Here is a 5,500-nt window from a genome sequence, read left to right as displayed (position 1 = left end):
AAATCATGTTTGTATCATATAGATAACGACGATAACATTAGTGTGGAACGAAATGGATCGATGAAAATTGGCTAGAGAAGATAAAGAAATGGATACTTTTAAAAACAATAAGTCAAGACATGACGACTGAGAAACATTTTCGCAGCAAATAATAACAAGACACAAATATGAAATGTATATTTGCAAATGTTGGTCCTTCTATACCGTTTATTCTTTTTGATAAATCTTACGAAGACGTTTTTAAAATGTAGGTATTTAGTTTTTAATTTGCATACATTTGTAGTTTAATTTCCAATTATGTAACTGATTGTAATTCTGTCAATGATACACATCAGGTAACACATACAAATCATTTTTGTCCTGTCTGGCGAATAAATGAGACTATCTACCATTCAAAAATATGTTGTTTTTTTTTTTAATGAGTACATCGTTTCATGAGAATTGGTAAACGTTTTCAAAAAGACACTATGAAGTACTGAAAGTTTCATAATGCTTTATATTAAGGGTATTGTAAGAAAGGAGTATTACAGCCAGTAGTGCAAGTAAATCGGTACGGCCAGATACTTCCTCTTTGACGAGAAACATGGGAAAATGATGGCGTTTTCAAACCTGAGCTATCATAAAAATACAAATTGAGATAGTGCACTGATAGTTGGAAATACCACGTGACTGTGCAGTGCTCGGTAATTAATTATCATATAATGTAAATGAAAGGGGGCTGTGCGCTAGAAACTTGTAAACATCCGTATTGCTCAACTGAAAACAAAGTTCAATGAGTTATAACAGATATTGTGGAGAAATTTTCTGCTGTCAGATACGAGATACAGACAACATTAAATGGTTCCGGAATTTGAACATAGCTGTGCATCCAAAATTGAGTACACTGTTGCAATAATGAGTTGTTTAGGCAACCAGACATTTGATGATGATGATGATGATGTTGACGATGATGATGCGTTTAATGATGATCATTACTTTAAAATAGTGATGGCGATGATGAAGAAGAGCAGGAGAAGAATATTGTTGATGGTGACCTGGAAGAAGATGAGGAGGAGGATAAATCTGGCATAGATGATTTTAATTGTGTCTGAAGGTTTGGATGATAAAGGAACACATTTTAACGTATGCACGAGTTATGATAACGAACAAGTTTTATAAATGGTATCATACCTTGATATAAACATGTTGAAAAGCTCGTTTCTGCTTATTACGAGCACGTTCTTAAACTTTTGCACAAATATAAAAATGAAAATGTGTACAATAATGCACAAATTACGGAAAGAACGATAACCATAACGAACTAAAGTAATCAGTAACGATACTAATTGAAATAAAGCTATAACATTTTCTCTTTAAACTTGATGCATAGAATATAACACGCGTTAGTACTACTGTATACAGATGCCAGTTCATTTCTCAATAATGTGCAAAGTAAACTTCATTGAAGAAATGAAATGTTCAGGAATATACAGGTCTTGTGATTAGATTGTGTGGTGTATTCCATTTATGATTAGATTTGGTGGTCAAGTTCCATTTATTCTCTAGCGAGGCATACATAGGAGAGTTTATTTTCCCCTTCAAGGTGAACAATGTTAATTCTGAACGGCCCTTCAACTATTCTGATACAAATTTACAAATAAAGTCCAAAAATTAAACACAAGTGAGTGCCCAAAATAAAAAAAAAACTGACATAACATCGCATATATTACAACAAAAAGGAACCGCAATGCTCCACTTTTGAATTTGTTTCCTTAGGCCGCCATATTGTGCCAAGTGAACAAAAGTTAATGAGGGTAAATTACATCCGAAGCTTCTTTCTCGACCTTACAGATCAGAACGAGGACGTTCCGATCAACATCTATAATTATGAAGGGCAATGAATGGTCTCTAGGTGCATTCAAACAAGTACAGTTGAGAATGAGACATGCAAGCGATGAAGGTTTCACAAAACATAGCTATAGTATATGAAATAGTAGTATTAGAGTTTCACGGCATCTCAGCACTATAGTTTATGTATGGTGGTTCTTTGGAAAGATAAACCCTTGCCCGAAAATATTTAAACATGAAGTGCATACATACATACATACATACATACATATATATATATATATATATATATATATATATATATATATATATATATATATATATATATATATATATATATATATATATATATATAGAGAGAGAGAGAGAGAGAGAGAGAGAGAGAGAGAATTATAAATATACACTAGAGAGAACGGAAAGTGCAGTCACTGGATTATAAAGGAAAATACTTGATAATACTTGGCGGAAATGATATCGATGGAAATAATATTATCATATAGGTTAAATAATTTTAAACCGTACTCTACCGCGATTCGAATCCAGGTCCGTAGGTAAACGATACCCATCGCCTTGTCTGCACGCACTAGTCCATATTCCATCTTGACTAAGCACACATCATAAAAAGTGATGCTACTCAGTCGGTGTAATATGCACCCGTGCGTAGCAGACACACGCGCATAACGACCTAGAAATTAGTTCTCATCTATCTACACAACCATTCTGGATTCCTGTGAAAGATATCAAGGTAGATAGGAGTAATAATAATAATTAAAAATAATAACAATAATAAAACTAACATATATACAATCCACAACAGTATTTGAAAAGTAATTATATAAATTGTCTGCTTACATATTTCTAGATTTTGAATTTTAATCCTGAAGTAAGATTTCAGAAAATAAACATTCAAGGATTACCAACGACAAATCTTATGGGTATTCATCAAATGTTAAAATGACATCGATATGACTGAATGTTATTTAAAGCTACGTTAACAATCCATATCACACAATACACATCACACATCACACAAATCGATGAATTTACGGCATTAGTCAAGTCTATTGTGGGGCTTGTTTTATTCGAATGCTGTTATATGTGAATATTTCAGTGAAAGCAGCAACTGAACAATTTGTAACCATGCATTGATAACATCAGAAGCAGATAGTCAATTCGAAGAAAAAGAAAACAACATATATTTTGCTAATTCTGAAATGACAGCAATGTTTACTAAATGCAACGTTGCCACAAATTTTAGTCGGGTAAAAGATTTTCTATATTCGATATGAGGTTGTTTAATTGAAACAATCAGAAACGCAGAACATGCTCTATCTGCCAGTAATTTTTACATTACATAATTCAATGTAGAATGGAGAACATTTCAAATCTAAACAAACATATCTCTTTTTGAAGAAAAAAAGTGTCTGCTTCTTTCTTTTTCTTGCTTCAAAACTTAATTAAGAAGAAAATAACAAAACAAACAAAAAGACAAACATGGAATTAAAGTGAAAGTCTATGCATAAGAGTTATGAACCGAAAGCGCACAACATGAGAAGCGCGGCAATATTTTCAGAAAATGTATTTATCTGCAATGCTTCTAGATTTACTAATTACTGAAACGTTTTTTCTTTAGAATATGGCTGATGGAATATATTTGAGAGAGAGAGAGAGAGAGACAGACAGACAGACAGACAGAGACAGAGACATAATATTACCAGTATCTGTGTAAATGTAGTTCGAACCGCAGTCTCTGAAAGAATGCAACTGCGGGTTCAAAATAGCGGCATTAAATACACGAATGTGGAAAGCAGACTTTCCATCGTCCATGGCATTTGAAGCTGCTATCGGGGGTTGTAAACTTTGAGTTGCATATTAGTTTTGTTGTTATCGAGTTTGCTTAGTTACATACGGGGGGGGGGGATCAAAACTGATACAAGCGAAACAGGCTTTTCTGAAATTAAATTAAAGGAGCGGCCATATATTTGCTAACATGCCTTCTGACAGAGTATTTTGCGTATTAAGTGAGTAGGAGTACAGCACCGAGATATCTCAATCACCACTGATAAAAGAGAACCAGGTTTGCAGAAAATACAGTTCAACGAAGAAAAATGGCTTTGCGCCTGAGACCACATGACGTGTTATATATTTTAGTACACTTACTCAAGAAATGTGTTAAGTTAATCAAATAACTACTGTATAATAAGAATATACCGAGTTGAACGATAAAGGAACCTAAGACAATGACGATTAATGCGACGAAAATATTGACGATGATGAAGCAAATTATAATTAGGACGGAAAAGATAAAGATGAATGAATAAAAGACGAATAAGTGGCGTGAATATAAGCAAGAGGTAAAAGAAAATATTGACTTGATAATTAAAACAAGGATGATTATAACCAGCACGAAATGAATATGACCGAGTGCCTATCTGTACGATTATTGTGTATTTTCAACGTCATCGCTGATAAGGATATTCATTTGTTTGAGTAAATAATTCTAATGAAAAAATATATATGTTTTTTTTTTATATTTTAGAAGCTTTGAACGTCCCTTCTATGCAAGGCATATATTTAATACACATGATTAATGCCGCATCAACATGACTACATATAAACTACATTCGGGAAACCTAACGCATAAACAAATACATTTCTTTATCATGTCCTAAAATGTTACAAGCGGTAGCCCTTGAGTTTGAATCAAGCAAACACAGACGAGGATGTCGTATTCCAAACTACTCATTTTTGTGTTGTGTTGCTTTGTTTACAATGGAAAGGGATTTTTTCGACAACAGTTCTGAGTGTAAAGGTTCATTTCATGCTAGTGCTGGTAGATGCTGCACCGATGGAGATGACAAACTTTTGCGAGAACTTGAATGATGACAACTATAGTAATATTCATAAATCGTTTTGACTAAATGATGATTTCACACAATCGTTTAGAAACAAATACAGACAAAAACGCTCTAAAATAAGAAAAAATAAGAATGCTCAGAGAAAAACTATGATTATCTCCAAATAGGTATAAAAACAATACGAGCTATAAACGCATCCTAGAAGAAACGAATCCGTTCCAACAAAGACACACACACACACACACACACACGCCTGGTAGGCGACTGTAGTGAAATACTGTTATATGTTTGGACTCATTATAATATGTATGAAACATTTTTATACGATACAATGGCACGTTTTTGTATGGAGAATATATAATATGCGTTGTAGACAAACCATGACTAAATAATCTCACAGCAGGCGAGAGAAAACTTGAACTATAATATCTTAGTACATTATAGCATTATACGAGTCCCGACATTACGAGAGGCGTACAAAGGTAGTAATTCTATTTCCTCTTGAAGTGATGAAATTGAAATTATGGCCTAATTGTTAACCATGTCAAAGTTTCAACATGTAAGGATAAGATGAAATGAAAATATGCGTCATATACAGAAATCATCTACGTTACTGGAGTAAGCAAAAGCAGATATTTCAAGAGTGAAGTGGACATATTTCTTATTGTAACTCTCATAAATTTAAAGATTTAAATATTTCCTGATGACTAATCCAGCAAGAAAGAGTTTCTTTTATTACATGGTGTTTTAATGGAGAGAAACGTCGACTTGCATTGATTTTCTTTCGATTCTGTTCCAGAGCCGGCAGACGAGTC

General features: G+C 33.3%; 1 long non-coding RNA gene across 1 annotated transcript in view; it reads right to left on the bottom strand.

The window, feature by feature from the left end:
- LOC149793083 (uncharacterized) overlaps nucleotides 1–3,713 on the bottom strand; it is a 5,080-nt gene extending 1,367 nt beyond the window's left edge. The window contains exon 1 of the long non-coding RNA XR_016422715.1: nucleotides 3,543–3,713. This is a non-coding gene — a long non-coding RNA (uncharacterized LOC149793083). The remainder of the gene's footprint in view (nucleotides 1–3,542) is intronic.
- Between the last annotated feature and the right edge of the window lie 1,787 nt (nucleotides 3,714–5,500).

Source organism: Sinohyriopsis cumingii, chromosome 8 (genome assembly GCF_028554795.1).
Source record: "Sinohyriopsis cumingii isolate HCF-2022 chromosome 8, ASM2855479v2, whole genome shotgun sequence".
Lineage (NCBI taxonomy): Eukaryota > Metazoa > Mollusca > Bivalvia > Unionida > Unionidae > Sinohyriopsis > Sinohyriopsis cumingii.
Note: the sequence above shows the minus strand (reverse complement) of the source record. Positions and strands in the feature narration are given on the sequence as shown.